Genomic DNA, 17,201 nt, shown 5'->3' with positions numbered 1-17,201 from the left:
TGCTTGTGCACTATCACTGCATTTGTTTACTGAGCAATTCGCCCAACCAGTCAAGTTTATTATTTCATATTTATCTTTAAAAACATTATTTTTGGCTGTCGCTTCATAAATCATCGCTGCCTTCGTACGAAGCAAGGACTTACCCTCAGCAGGGTTTGTTTGTTCCATTGAACTTGGTCGCTGTGCACAGCAAGCGGCGAACGTCGTTCAGATATCCTCTACCGACTGATCATCAGCGCCGAAGAGCTTTGCTCAAAAACCTCAACTCTCTTGCACCGGCAACGAGCTAGCAAGACCCTGATTCCATGCCGGCCTTTTGTAATGTGCGGGCGTCACTCGGCACAATACAAAAGGGTGTTTTTACACAAAGATCCAAGTTATAGTATCTCAGAAATTTTCCTAAGCTTCTCGGTAATACACTCCTGGAAATGGAAAAAAGAACACATTGACACCGGTGTGTCAGACCCACCATACTTGCTCCGGACACTGCGAGAGGGCTGTACAAGCAATGATCACACGCACGGCACAGCGGACACACCAGGAACCGCGGTGTTGGCCGTCGAATGGCGCTAGCTGCGCAGCATTTGTGCACCGCCGCCGTCAGTGTCAGCCAGTTTGCCGTGGCATACGGAGCTCCATCGCAGTCTTTAACACTGGTAGCATGCCGCGACAGCGTGGACGTGAACCGTATGTGCAGTTGACGGACTTCGGGCGAGGGCGTATAGTGGGAATGCGGGAGGCCGGGTGGACGTACCGCCGAATTGCACAACACGTGGGGCGTGAGGTCTCCACAGTACATCGATGTTGTCGCCAGTGGTCGGCGGAAGGTGCACGTGCCCGTCGACCTGGGACCGGACCGCAGCGACGCACGGATGCACGCCAAGACCGTAGGATCCTACGCAGTGCCGTAGGGGACCGCAGCGCCACTTCCCAGCAAATTAGGGACACTGTTGCTCCTGGGGTATCGGCGAGAACCATTCGCAACCGTCTCCATGAAGCTGGGCTACGGTCCCGCACACCGTTAGGCCGTCTTCCGCTCACGCCCCAACATCGTGCAGCCCGCCTCCAGTGGTGTCGCGACAGGCGTGAATGGAGGGACGAATGGAGACGTGTTGTCTTCAGCGATGAGAGTCGCTTCTGCCTTGGTGCCAATGATGGTCGTATGCGTGTTTGGCGCCGTGCAGGTGAGCGCCACAATCAGGACTGCATACGACCGAGGCACACAGGGCCAACACCCGGCATCATGGTGTGGGGAGCGATCTCGTACACTGGCCGTACACCACTGGTGATCGTCGAGGGGACACTGAATAATGCACGGTACATCCAAACCGTCATCGAACCCATCGTTCTACCATTCCTAGACCGGCAAGGGAACTTGCTGTTCCAACAGGACAATGCACGTCCGCATGTATCCCGTGCCACCCAACGTGCTCTAGAAGGTGTAAGTCAACTACCCTGGCCAGCAAGATCTCCGGATCTGTCCCCCATTGAGCATGTTTGGGACTGGATGAAGCGTCGTCTCACGCGGTCTGCACGTCCAGCACGAACGCTGGTCCAACTGAGGCGCCAGGTGGAAATGGCATGGCAAGCCGTTCCACAGGACTACATCCAGCATCTCTACGATCGTCTCCATGGGAGAATAGCAGCCTGCATTGCTGCGAAAGGTGGATATACACTGTACTAGTGCCGACATTGTGCATGCTCTGTTGCCTGTGTCTATGTGCCTGTGGTTCTGTCAGTGTGATCATGTGATGTATCTGACCCCAGGAATGTGTCAATAAAGTTTTCCCTTCCTGGGACAATGAATTCACGGTGTTCTTATTTCAATATCCAGGAGTGTATAATCGTGATATCTCGTCTTTTTAAAAGACAAAGTCGTTCAGTTGAGAGCTGACGTTTTTGGCACATCGTATACTTGAAATAATAGGGTCTGGCGGAGTGGAAAGTATCATACATTCTTGCGTAATATTCAGATGCGTGTCGGCATAGAAAGGTGTCAGCGTCACCAAACGGCTCTTCGCGAGGGCTACCGTGTCGCATTACCGCATGTCCATCAGCAAATGATTATCTAACGTCGTATGTGGTAAGTATTAACATGCAGTTATCATATGCACAGCTATCCTTAAGCTACCTGCATCGAAGTACCCCGATCTCAGTGGGAGGCCTTGTCAGGAGTCCAAGCTACCGCAGGGGAAGCGTACTCTGAGGTGACATATTTTGGGAAGACAGGTCAAACAAGTCTAAGACTCGACTGCGGCGTTGGGAATTCCATGAAGTTTCGAGACTTTTTTATTAAAAAACGGAGAAATCTTAAGATGTTCGTTTTAATGCTTGAGGTGTTCCATGCAGTTCAGCCACCACCCACCCACCGTCGAGCCCCACTTGAGTACAACACGCACAACGTCTGTACAACAATGTGAAACAGTGAGAAACGTCGTTCTTTTGAGTGTTGTCCAACTCGAGCGTCACAATGGCTTCAATGTCGATTACGACCTTCAAGCGTCGACCCTTCAAAATTAAGATTCGAAAATCTGTTTTACGCATCTTGATTGAATGGCACGAATCTCACCAGTCAAGAGGCAGACATGTTGCAGTGATACATTCGAGCTCGTGCCCGAGATGGAAAGGAAGTAGGTTGAGGCAGATAAACTTAACAAATAACATTCGCTTTAGCAATCGCTATGAGTGTGTGAGTCCAGGAAACACATGATACCTGAAACAGTCACATTATATAAGACTTGTAAATTTTGGAAATTGAGATTAAGCAACGGTTATCCCGAACTGAACCTTTTAGGACTGTTATTCGAAAAACATCAAAAACCCAAGATAGATATTAGAGGATATTTATTGCAAGGCGTTGCTACTTGAGAACCATTTAGTACTGATTTTCTCCTAGGTTGAGCAATCTTGGAAGAAAGGATGTTGCGGAGACATGGGATAGCCACAACCTGAGGGATTTTCGAGAGTGGAATTTTCGCTCTGCAGCGAAGTGTTCGCTGATACGAAACTTCCTGGCTGATTATTATTGGTTGCTGGTCCGAGACTCGAATCAAGACTTCTGCCTTTCACGGGTAACCGCTTTACCAACTAAGCTAAACAACAGCGAGTTACAAGTTACCCTCATAGCTTTCCTTCCACCAGTACCTCATCTTCAAACTTAAAAGCTTCACAGTTCTCCTATGAAAGTTGCAGTACTGCCGGAAGTACAGCTTTAAGTAGGGGTTGTGAGTCGTACTTGGGCAGGTCAGTGGGTTGTGTATTCCCGCTCCACGTGTCAAGCTAGCAGATTCTGACTGTTCTCGCCTATTCTGGAGAGCTTCCTTGTTTCCCTTCAGTTTCGTGTGAGCCCTTGCGTGCGGCGCATCGTTGTCTGTCTCATAGAGTGTCGTGTTTGCGACTCAGTTTGCCGTGGTGTTGTCTTGTGCCATGATGTCGTCCATGGCTCCCAGGAACATTCCACTTACAGGTACCATCACTGAAGTTAAAATCGTCGGGATATTAGGCCACGTCATGTTTCTTCTAAAATGTTCGACGTTTCGACCCCTCTGCTGGGATCTTCCTCAGGATATTTTGGTGTACACTACTGCTAGTGTTCTAGCGGTAGTGGACACCAAACGATCCTGAGGAAGATCCCAGCAGAGGGGTCGAAACGTCGAACATTTTAGAAGAAACATGGCGCGACCTAATTACCCAGACGATTTTAACTTCAGTGACAACGGCCATGAAAACCTGCAGATTTACATAGGTACCATTACTTTTAGATTTGGCAAGTCCACGTGACATGTGCAGCCAGGTTCGTTAGAAATTTATGACTGGCTTGTAGACACGATCAAGGTAATTTCATAGCGGGTTCACACATTTTCCCTCAATTCTAACTCGTATGTGTTATACGTAAAATTTCTAGACCTCGTTCAGGTTGGTGGGCTCCATTTGCCGCACGGACAACTTCACTCATTGTGATGACTCTAATAGTATGGCTACTTTGGTGAACACGGAGATGGAATGTACGAAGGCTGGGCTGTTTAACCTTCCGCCCGAAGTTAATGACAGTTTCCTTAAGACCGCCCTGCTTCCGTTTGGGTACATATGGAATGTATGGAGGAAATTCTGGTCCACCCAACATCGTTTACAATTACATGCGTGTGTTCGACGTTTATGAATGGTGGTAGAACGGAATATCCTCTCTAGTTTGCAGGTGCTTGCAGGTGCAGGTACAAATAATAATGTTGTGGTGTTCCAGTTCTTATGTCCGTGCTTGCTATGAAAATAGGACGAGGAACTCCGCCTTATGCAGGACACCCTTTCTACACTGCAACATCAAAGCCGTACGTTGCACACAAAACAACATGATATATACTCATTTTCGTTCGTAAACGCATAATAAACAGAAAATATTTGAAGATGATAAGTCGTAGATTGTGTAGCAGACTAGCTTGAGAGGTGGCATGAGCCCCTTCATATATTTCTATCTTACTATTTTCCTCTCTAACTGCATGCGGTGAAAAGTCGCTATTCCTTCACATGCGGACTTCCCACGCAGCGTCTCTCGTCACCTGGGTGGTCCGGTGACAGGCGGGAACTGCTGAACTTGAAAGGGTAAGCCGACGGGTGTGAGGGAGTCGAGTGAATGCTTTCCAGACGCCGACATTGTAGAATAGCGGCAGAGACACGCTCGCAAAGGGCCTGAAGTAGCGGCTGTGCTAGAGGTTCCGTTACTTCACAGAAACTTTGCGAAAACACTTTCTGGCGGGCTACCAGCGAGCCGTGGGAATGACTTGTGTACCCAGGCAGTTGTGGCGGGCAAATTCCCGCGCTTTCTGCAAAATCGTAACTGTGATTGGCTTGTTCAGGGCATAGATCCGTGACATAGCAAAATCAGCGCAGAAATTGGCGCCAAGAATCTCCGTTGGTGGAATGGTAGTGCTCCGGCAATAGGGTGGACTTTTCCGCCGGTTTTCGAGTTGCTGATTGGAACGGTTAACCACGGCCACTGTCGTGGGGGCGGGAATGTTCTGTGTTCGGTTTGTACGGGTGCTCCTGTGGGGTAGTCGGCTCTCGCCTTTCAGTCGGAGTAGGTTACAACACTGAGCTCTTGCTGTTCTGGACAGCCTGCCTTCCATTGGCTGTCTAATATACTTTTATTTGATTGTAACTGTTTACCGAAGTTGCTGAAGTTTCGACTTCAACGTAACTTTCCGAGTACAGTTGGCAATTGAGCGTTCTGCGTACAAGCGGCCTATGTTGTCTGTCTTGGGCAGTTTTGGCTAAAGTTGACTGTATTGGAGTTACTATGTGATTTCGCTTGTGAAAATCAATCACCGTACCGTCAGTGATTGTGTGGAGAGCCTTCTTCATCTCCCTCACAGGCGCATTTGTATTGATAGGAAGTCTTTAGTCTGGAACAACCAGACCAGGACAATTTGTTTTGGGCTATACTCGCGACATTATCATCACCACGACGGGACGTCGAAGCAACCAGCCATCGCTTCCATTACGATAGATCGTGTCCTTGCAGCTAAGAAGACAGCTTGGTAATGTAAGTCCGCAGCACCGGCAAAGCAGGCGTTTTTGCTAGGCGATAATCAGAGCTCAGCAGAGCGCGCCTGTTCGTCTTTTCTAACTTTGTTCTATCTTAGGTGTTCATTGTCTGAGTTCGCACTAATGTAGCAGCAATTAATGTTGGGTTAGCTATGTGTCTCTCTTAATATTTGAGTTGCAAGGAATTGGCTCCACATACCACTTCGTCATAAACGTCACAATCTAGTTTAGGGACAACTTCACCTTCACAGCGTTTATTTGAGTATCCAATTTGAGCCAATTTGGTGTATTGTAAATGTTTAAAACTTTCATTCTGTTAATCGGTAGAGCAACCCTATCATTTCTCACTACGTTAATGAAACCTTCCTTTATTTAACTTATTTATCAAATTAAATTATTGCAGGTGCCAAACTCTTTTCTGCTCCACTTGCAGGGTTGATTACAGTCAGTTCGCGTATCTTTTTAATCCATGTGCAACAGCAAAAGTCGGAGTTAGAATAGGGGGGGGGGGGCTTAGAGCATCATTTACATATGTAGATTCTAGAAGAATTTAGTGTTAAATACACAGCTAGCCCCGGCACCTCGCAAGCTACCAACATAAATACCGAATAGCTTGGTTGGTTCAAATGGCTCTAACCACTATGGGACTTGAGGTCATCAGTCCCCTAGACTTAGAACTACATAAACCTAACTTAACCTAAGGAAATCACACATATCATGCCCGAGGCAGGATTCTAAACTGCGACCGTAGCAGCAGCGCGGTTCCGGACTGAATCGCCTAGCCATCGGCTCGGCCACAGCAGCCGGCCGAATAGCTTGATGAAAGGTATGTTAACTAATGCATACATCCACTCCTTTGCCAATTAAGCTATAACTAGAACTTTAGACATAATGTAATAAACAACACACAGTGCATCAGGTCGTTAATACATACACTATGTGATCAAAAGTATCCAGACACCCCCAAAAACCTACGTTTTCCGTATTGGGAGCATTGTTCTGCCACCTACTGCCAGGTACTCCATACCACCGACATTAGTAGGCATTAGACATCGTAAGAGAGCAGAATGGAACTCAGGGACTTACAACGTGGTCAGGTGATTGGGTGTCACTTCTGTCATACGTCTATACGCGAGAATTCCACGCTCCTAAACATCCCTAGGTCCATTGTTTCCGATGTGACAGTAAAGTGAAAACGTGAAGGGACACATACAGCACAAAAGCGTACAGGCCGACCTCGTCTGTTGATTGACAGAGACCACCGACAGCTGAAGAGGGTCGGAATGTCTAATAGACAGACATCTATCCAGACCATTTCACAGGAATTCCAAACTGCATCAGGATCCAAGTGCTATAACAGTTAGGCGGGAGGTGAGAAAACTTGGATTTCATGGTCGAGCGGTTGATCATAAGCCACACATTACGCTGGTAAATGCCAAACGACGCCTCGCTTGGTGGGAAAACGTTATGTGGAGTGACGAATCGCGGTACACAATGTGGTGATCCGATGGCAGGGTGAGGGTACAGCAAATGCGCGGTGAACGTCATCTGCCAGCGTGTGTAGTGCCAATAGTAAAATTCGGAGGCAGTAGTGTTATGGCGTGATCATGTTTCTCATGGAGGGGGCTTGCACCCCTTGTTGTTTTGCGTGGCATTATCACAGCACAGCCTACATTGATGCTTTAAGCACCATCTTGCTTCCCACTGTTGAAGAGCAATTCGAGGATGGCGACTGGGCTTGTGGTGGAGTGGTTACACGACAATAACATCACTCTAATGGACTGGCCTGCACAGAGTCTCGACCTGAATCCAATAGAACACCTTTGGGATGTTTTGGAACGCCGACTTCGTACCAGGCCTCACCGACCGTCTTCGATACCTCTCCTCAGTGCAGCACTCCTTGAAAAATGGGCCCTCATTCCCAAGAAACGTTCCAGCACCTGATTGAACGTATGCCTGCGAGAGTGGAAGCTGTCATCAAGGCTAAGGGTGGGCCAATACCATACTGAATTCCAGCAATACCGACGGAGGGCACCACTAAGTCATTTTCAGCCAGGTGTCCGGTTACTTTTGATCACATAGTGTATGATATCGACATATTTGCAGGGCATCCTTGAGTCTGTAACGTATTTCCATCCTTCTTCTGCGTCCCCGTATAGAGAAAGAGGCCTCTGCTGAACAGGCCCAGATCGACACAAGTGTACCAGCGGAACATGTGATGACGGTAGAACACGTACCACCAGTTTTCTTTTCTGTTGCTTCTCAGGAGCCGCACGGCCCATGTGTGGAAGAATATGGGTCTGTCCTCTTCATCTGGTACTTAATTTGTGCAAGCCCCCCCTCCCCCCCCCCCCCCCCCACACACATACACACAGATTAATGGACCTCCTTTCATCATCCTCAAACTGTGCGCAAATTCACTCCAGACGTCCATGGCGAGGTCCATCTTTGCAACCACGACACCATGCAGCACAGTGCAGATGGGCCCAACAACATGTCGAATGGATCGCTCAGGATTGGCATCACGTTCTCTTCACTGATGGGTGTGGCTTATGGCTTCAACCAGACAATCGTCGGAGACGTGTATGGAGGCAACCGGGTCAGGATAAGCGCCTTACACACAGTGTCCAGAAAGTGCAGCAAGGTGGAGGTTCCCTGCTGTTTTGGGGTGGCATTATGCGATGCCGACGTGCGCCGCTGGTGGTCTTGGAAGGTGCCCTAGCGGCAGTACGAAACGTGAATGCCAACCTCCGAGCGGCAGTGCAGCCATATCGGCGGCATATTGGGGAGGAATTCCTCTTCATGGGCGACAATTCGCGCCCTCACCGTACACATCTTGTGAATGACTTCGTTCAGGATAACGACATCGCTCGACTACAGTGGCCAGCATGTTCTCCAGACACGAACCCTATCGACATGCCTGGGATAGATTGAAAAGGGCTGTTTATGGACGACGTGACCCACTAACCTGTCCGAGGGATCTACGCCGAATCGCCGTTGAGGAGTGGGACAATCTGGACCAACAGTGCCTCGATGAACTTGTGGATAGTATGGCACGACGTATAGAGGCATGCATCAATGCAAGAGGACGTGCTACAGGGTATTAGAGGTACCGGCGGGTGCAGCAATCTGAACCACCTTTTGTAGGGAGCACATTATGCTTGTAAAACAATAAACAGGTAGCCAACATCGCAGGAATTACACTCCTGGAAATGGAAAAAAGAACACATTGACACCGGTGTGTCAGACCCACCATACTTGCTCCAGACACTGCGAGAGGGCTGTACAAGCAATGATCACACGCACGGCACAGCGGACACACCAGGAACCGAGGTGTTGGCCGTCGAATGGCGCTAGCTGCGCAGCATTTGTGCATCGCCGCCGTCAGTGTCAGCCAGTTTGCCGTGGCATACGGAGCTCCATCGCAGTCTTTAACACTGGTAGCATGCCGCGACAGCGTGGACGTGAACCGTATGTGCAGTTGACGGACTTTGAGCGAGGGCGTATAGTGGGCATGCGGGAGGCCGGGTGGACGTACCGCCGAATTGCTCAACACGTGGGGCGTGAGGTCTCCACAGTACATCGATGTCGTCACCAGTGGTCGGCGGAAGGTGCACGTGCCCGTCGACCTGGGACAGGACCGCAGCGACGCACGGATGCACGCCAAGACCGTAGGATCCTACGCAGTGCCGTAGGGGACCGCACTGCCACTTCCCAGCAAATTAGGGACACTGTTGCTCCAGGGGTATCGGCGAGGACCATTCGCAACCGTCTCCATGAAGCTGGGCTACGGTCCCGCACACCGTTAGGCCGTCTTCCGATCACGCCCCAACATCGTGCAGCCCGCCTCCAGTGGTGTCGCGACAGGCGTGAATGGAGGGACGAATGGAGACGTGTCGTCTTCAGCGATGAGAGTCGCTTCTGCCTTGGTGCCAATGATGGTCGTATGCGTGTTTGGCGCCGTGCAGGTGAGCGCCACAATCAGGACTGCATACGACCGAGGCACACAGGGGCAACACCCGGCATCATGGTGTGGGGAGCGATCTCCTACACTGGCCGTATACCACTGGTGATCGTCGAGGGGACACTGAATAGTGCACGGTACATCCAAACCGTCATCGAACCCATCGTTCTACCATTCCTAGACCGGCAAGGGAACTTGCTATTCTAACAGGACAATGCACGTCCGCATGTATCCCGTGCCACCCAACGTGCTCTAGAAGGTGTAAGTCAACTACCCTGGCCAGCAAGATCTCCGGATCTGTCCCACATTGAGCATGTTTGGGACTGGATGAAGCGTCGTCTCACGCGGTCTGCACGTCCAGCACGAACGCTGGTCCAACTGAGGCGCCAGGTGGAAATGGCATGGCAAGCCGTTCCACAGGACTACATCCAGCATCTCTACGATCGTCTCCATGGGAGAATAGCAGCCTGCATTGCTGCGAAAGGTGGATATACACTGTACTAGTGCCGACATTGTGCATGCTCTGTTGCCTGTGTCTATGTGCCTGTGGTTCTGTCAGTGTGATCATGTGATGTATCTGACCCCAGGAATGTGTCAATAAAGTTTCCCCTTCCTGGGACAATGAATTCATGGTGTTCTTATTTCAATTTCCAGGAGTGTATTTTTATTCCATGATTACCGGTTTCGGCGAAACTGAAGCCGCCGTCATCGGATCTTAGAACACATACAGGTTGTTTCCCTTGATGTAACCTGTATGTGTCCTAAGATCCGATGATGGATGCTTTAGTTTCGCCTAAACCGGTAATCATGGAATGAAAATAATTCCTGCGATGTTGGCTACCAGTTTATTGTTTACAATCTGAACCACCACGTCTGAAGGTCTTGCTGTATAGTGGTGCGACGTGAAATGTGTGGTTTTCTTGAGCAATGAAAAAGGCGGAAATGATGTTTGTGTTGATCTCTATTCCAATTTTCTGTACAGGTTCCGGAATTTTCTGTACAGGTTCCGGAATTTTTAGAACCAAGGGGACGCAAAACTTTTTTTGATATGTGTACTTTGCTTCTGGACAAAAAGTTGTTCGGGATGGTGAAGATAAGTCGGACAACCTGCACGTAAATGCATTACCAGGATTTATGAGAGTGTTCGCTCGCCTAGTACCAGTTCTACTGGTACACCGTCTTCAGCGCTCCGGCGCTGCTTTTACACGGCACTGACTAATAGTTTGCCCGGTGAGCTTATAAAGACGACTGAGTCGAGTCGAGCCTCAGTCCATTGTGTCGGACCGCGTGGATTACAACTGGCTGGAGCTAGCAGGCCGGCGTGTTCCCGGGCCAGTGCTGCGCTGTGCCCCACTGCACAGGTCGGCGCTTTCCCCCGGCAGCACCGGCCGTGAGCCCCGTTCGGGGATCCGCCCTTTGACGGGGCGTCGCTTCCGCGGCTCCCACGCGCCGACGCCGGCCGGCCAGGCCCATAGCGCTCCTCGCCCTGTACTGTGTTAATGCCGCACGTAAATTATGTAACTGTACCATTATGAAAACAAACGAGTATTTACGGCGGAAATAATCCTGTTAATAACACGGCCGGAGCGGGCCCGCCGTTTATTATTTTGGAAGCGCCGCAGCGCACCCACCGGGCGACATTCCTGGACGTGCACGTGTCGCCGCCGCCGCCACGTGCGGGCCCCGTCCCGTCCAGTATTTATACGCCGCCAGACTGCTCGGCTCCAGCGGCGACGCTGGACGGCGCGGCGCTGCCCAGCAGCGTCCAACAGGTGCCGCGCCAGTCACCCCTGCCTCCGAGGCGCTCTCGTGCTCGTAAACACTGACTGAAACACAGCGCGATGTCGGCACGATGAATGAAACAGTTGAAGGGTTCATGTAGATGGTATCATGTTGGATCCACCGTATCCAAAGTCGTAAAGGCATAGGTGAACCGTGGATCTACAGTCTTGGAATTGAAATAAGAACACCGTGAATTCATTGTCCCAGGAAGGGGAAACTTTATTGACACATTCCTGGGGTCAGATACATCACATGATCACACTGACAGAACCACAGGCACATAGACACAGGCAACAGAGCATGCACAATGTCGGCACTAGTACAGTGTATATCCACCTTTCGCAGCAATGCAGGCTGCTATTCTCCCATGGAGACGATCGTAGAGATGCTGGATGTAGTCCTGTGGAACGGCTTGCCATGCCATTTCCACCTGGCGCCTCAGTTGAACCAGCGTTCGTGCTGGACGTGCAGACTGCGTGAGACGACGCTTCATCCAGTCCCAAACATGCTCAATGGGGGACAGATCCGGAGATCTTGCTGGCCAGGGTAGTTGACTTACACCTTCTAGAGCACGTTGGGTGGCACGGGATTCATGTGGACGTGCATTGTCCTGTTGGAACAGCAAGTTCCCTTGCCGGTCTAGGAATGGTAGAACGATGGGTTCGATGACGGTTTGGATGTACCGTGCACTATTCAGTGTCCCCTCGACGATCACCAGTGGTGTACGGCCAGTGTAGGAGATCGCTCCCCACACCATGATGCCGGTTGTTGGCCCTGTGTGCCTCGGTCGTATGCAGTCCTGATTGTGGCGCTCACCTGCACGGTGCCAAACACGCATACGACCATCATTGGCACCAAGGCAGAAGCGACTCTCATCGCTGAAGACGACACGTCTCCATTCGTCCCTCCATTCACGCCTGTCGCGACACCACTGGAGGCGGGCTGCACGATGTTGGGGCGTGAGCGGAAGACGGCCTAACGGTGTGCGGGACCGTAGCCCAGCTTCATGAAGACGGTTGCGAATGGTCCTCGCCGATACCCCAGGAGCAACAGTGTCCCTAATTTGCTGGGAAGTGGCGGTGCGGTCCCCTACGGCAGTGCGTAGGATCCTACGGTCTTGGCGTGCATTCGTGCGTCGCTGCGGTCCGGTCCCAGGTCGACGGGCACGTGCACCTTCCGCCGACCACTGGCGACAACATCGATGTACTGTGGAGACCTCACGCCCCACGTGTTGAGCAATTCGGCGGTACGTCCACCCGGCCTCCCGCATGCCCACTATACGCCCTCGCTCAAAGTCCGTCAACTGCACATACGGTTCACGTCCACGCTGTCGCGGCATGCTACCAGTGTTAAAGACTGCGATGGAGCTCCGTATGCACGGCAAACTGGCTGACACTGACGGCGGCGGTGCACAAATGCTGCGCAGCTAGCGCCATTCGACGGCCAACACCGCGGTTCCTGGTGTGTCCGCTGTGCCGTGCGTGTGATCATTGCTTGTACAGACCTCTCGCAGTGTCCGGAGCAAGTATGGTGGGTCTGACACACCGGTGTCAATGTGTTCTTTTTTCCATTTCCAGGAGTGTAATTTCAAAGAATATTCTTAAAAATTTTATTTTATTTACTAGCGATTCATCAAGAACATTTGTGGTGTCACCGCCAGTCACCACACTTTCTAGGTGGTAGCTTTTAAATCGGCCGCGGTCCGCTTGTATACGACGGACCCACGTGTCGCCACTGTCAGTGATGGGAGACCGAGCGCCGCCACACGGCAGGTCTAGTGAGACGTACTAGCACTCGCCCCAGTTGTACAGCCGACTTAGCCAGAGATGGATCACTGACAACTACGCTCTCATTTGCCGAGACGATAGTTAGCATAGCCTTCAGCTACGTCATTTGCTACGACCTAGCAAGGCGCCATTTATCCTTTGCTATGTATCTAATGAAGCATGAACCATCAGACCGATGTACTCCAATTGTGGATTAAAGTTAAGTATTATATCAACTACGTACTTTATTTGCTACTATTAATTCCCTTAACTGTTCCAGACCTCACGCCAGTCAGCGTGTAATTAAACGCGTGCATTTCGGCCTCCTCTAGCAACACAGTGTTGGCTCTTCTGCCAACACTTCAACATTAACACATTTAATCACACTATGTGAGCGTGGAAGTAGTTGCCAGGGAGTAACTGATGAAATCATAATTTAAAATCATAAGCAGAAAGCACCCTCTAAACATCAAGTCACAATTTATTCAGAGGCAGAAAGAAACAAATTTTTGAGTGTGTGAGCTTTCGGGCTGAGAACCTTGCCGCTCCCTTTTGACACGACCGCTCACACCACCCTCTGAAAGACTACACTGGTGCAAATCTGCAACACACCACATTACTTTAAACTAAAAGTTTTAAGAATTCACACAAGCACACAAACTATGCACCACAGTAGGAGGGATGGAAAAGGTACGAAACACTAAAAATTAAAATATTAACTTTGCCACCGAAGGTGCAACTTAATTTTAACTTCTAAGAAAGTCTTACAGTGAAAGGGCGGCAACTTTATATACTAAAATGACCATTTAAATAATAGCCCATGAAATGCAATCTTATATAAAACTATACAAGTTTGGCCAAACGAGTTAACATGGTATACAGTACACATATACCGCCTCTCAAGATGATAGGCAAGATAAAAACATATTTGAGGAATTAGGCCATTACACTTCAAACAATAAATTCGTTAACACACCGAACCTGACAAACATGACAGAGGCAGCTACTAACGTACGGCAAATTGATAGGGAGACCACCGAACAACCCGAACCGCAGGTTGATCTAACCCACCCCAACTGCAAAAGGGAAAAACGGACTACCCAATTCATAAAGAACCACCTTCCCGCGGGTGGGCAAACGGAGAAGAATGGTATGATGACCCCAAAACAAACCGGCCGGTGACCTCACCAAGAAAACAAGTAGAATTTAACAAGTAAATGAAACAACACATTACCAATCACTTAACTTCTAATAAACTGCGATTTCTGGAGAGGACCAGGAGCAGCACCCCCAAATCGCTCTCCCGAACCGTGCGCTTCCAGCCGCTGCAGCGGACGCAGGAAGGCGCGCCGACCTCCCGTCTCACGGCGTCGCAGCTCGCACCGGCCAGCCCGATGTCGTGGGTTGACTCCCGTTGCTCTCGTGCCGACCGCGAAGCCACTACCCCTCGCTATACGGCGCGGCCCACTGGACTCACGTGGCGACCTCACACGCGCCGCCGCTCAAGACGGACAAGTCATCTTGTGCCTCAGTGCGCGACCGACCAACCGATCGATCCAACCGCCAATGACCATTGCCTGAGCAACTCGAGCAGACTGGCGGTCTAACGCGCAGACTCAGATGCAGAAACTAAGCCCCGACCGGGCGACCACTCTCTGAGTTCTCTTACTGGCGGAGTGGAAAGACTCATTTATCCGGCTTCAAAGATTGATCCGAACGAAAGACATACTAACACTCCGGACGACAGACGCACACTGACTGCCCCACAAATTCGGACGAGAGACAGACTAGCAAGCTCGGAGCGAGAGACTGACCCCAGACTGACTCCAGACTCCCCCAGACTGACCAACTGGCGCCTTTTTTTTTTTCTTTATTGAATTTCAATTCCCCCCCGAAGGGGGCGGGCTGGCAGCAGCTTAGTATGCCGCTCTTCAGCCTACAGACTTTGTGAGAAAGATGAAGAGAATAAATAATAAAAACAGGCGATAAAATCGGAGACTTAAAGAGTAACATGGCGAAAAGAAATCGTGGATCTTAAAACAAAGAACAGAGGGATGATGATGCTAATAAAATACATACGAAGCAGACAGGTAAAACAATAGACAGACAATTAAAAAACACGGCGACAGTCTGGATTCTGTTCGCAAAAGACATAAAATTCACACCTAGCGACAGTATGGTTTCTGTTCACAACACGAGAAAGACGAACAACACTGAATAGTCACTGGAACACTGCACTAAAAAGTCGGCAAATGTGACACCACAGTGGAGAGCAGGTGGGGGGAAACTGGACAGATGATGGGAAAACAAAAAAGGGGGGAAAGGAGAGTAAAAGCGAAGGGGGGAACCGGGAAAGGAGCTGATGGAGGATGAGAACCCATAAGAGGGGTGGGGGGCAGACGCGACAGGGAGTGAGGTAGGTGGAGGAGGGGAATAAAAATGGACTTGGGGGTGGGGGGAGAAGGGAGGTAGGGAGAGGTGTAGTGGGGAGAAAACAGGACGGAAGGGGGGAAGAGGGAGCCCACGGAAAGGACAGAGGAAAGGAGGGGGAGTGAAGATCAGACTTGATAGGAGGGATAAATGGAGGGAGAGAGGGCATCGTCCGGGAGGGGGAGTTGATGGAGGCCACCTCGGGAAAGGAGATGTAAGGTGTAGAGATGGAGGGTAGGGGGGACACGTGGCAGGGGGTGGGGACAACTGGCGACCTCATAGCGTCCCTTAAATGCACGTGAACAGGCTACTTATCCCCTTTCGCACCAGAGGGAGACACCATAGCTGCGATTGCCACAGCGGCGCCACCGCCAGAAACGGAGGGCGACTGCTTCACACTGCGCGCTGCGGTGCGCTCTTCAAAACAGCAATTTTTACCACGGGACAACTGGGCTTTACACATGCTATCATGAAAGTACGCACCCTGGGAAAAACAACATGATAGTAAAGTTATAGCATGGTATCGTCGAATCGAGCAAAATTTTCCAACCAACTATACGCCAGAACATCGAGAGTCAATCAACAACGAGCGTGAGAAAAGGCGGGCGCATCACGACATACACTGGTGTGCAAACGTTAGCGACGAAACTACCTTTCAACAGATGTGACACTGCAAAGTAATATAGCGTAATGAAAATTGGACCATAAATAGAAAGACCTGCTACAGTGTAGTACAGAGTGTCACTGAAAGAAAAACGGAGCCGGCCGCGGTGGTCTAGAGGTTCTAGGCGCGCAGTCCGGAACCGCGCGACTGCTACGGTCGCAGGTTCGAATCCTGCCTCGGGCATGGATGTGTGTGATCTCCTTAGGTTAGTTAGGTTGTAAGTAGGCTGTTTATGTTTTCTTATTGGCAACGTTACTTAGCGCTCTGTATGAAAATGACTGGCTGTGCTGTGTGCAGTCTGTGGCTAGTTTGCATTGTTGTCTGCCATTGTAGTGTTGGGCAGCTGGATGTTAACAGCACATAGCATTGCGCAGTTGGAGGTGAGCCGCCAGCAGTGGTGGATATGGGGAGAGAAATGGCGGAGTTTTGAAATTTGTAATACTGGATATTATGAACTGCTATGTATATTATGATTTTTCAACACTATTAAGGTAAATACATTGTTTGTTCTCTATCAAAATGTTTCATTTGCTAACTATGCCTATCAGTAGTTAGTGCCTTCAGTAGTTTGAATCTTTACCAGATGACACAGTGGTTAGTTTATGTGACAGCTACACGATTATATTACGACGTTACTAATGAGTGACAATTTACAATGTTGCTTTTGCGGTGTATCTGTTTTATATCTGCACAGTTTTTCTGAATTATTCTGGAAAGTAAAACATGTTTTAGTAGTAACTTTTGTGGTATAGCTACAATGAGACAGCCTTTTCTGTAGCACAACAATACGTTACAGCAAAGTAATTTCTTCATCACAACAATAAGTGTAATAACTAAGATATCTATACGCAAAGCATTTCACTTTTGTTTATCATGAGGTAAGTACACTGACTTCTGCAGAACTTCGCTTTCGGAGGACAATAACTACGACACTTCCACAGACATTATCTTACAGCAAGACGCACATTTAGCGCTACAGGACACGTATTTGAGTGATTAATTTTGTACTTAAATCATTTATTTTTAAAGATATTTGAAGTACAATGATACAAAGGTT

The sequence above is a fragment of the Schistocerca cancellata genome, chromosome 5, assembly GCF_023864275.1.
Source record: "Schistocerca cancellata isolate TAMUIC-IGC-003103 chromosome 5, iqSchCanc2.1, whole genome shotgun sequence".
In the NCBI taxonomy this organism is placed as follows: Eukaryota; Metazoa; Arthropoda; class Insecta; order Orthoptera; family Acrididae; genus Schistocerca; species Schistocerca cancellata.
Note: the sequence above shows the minus strand (reverse complement) of the source record.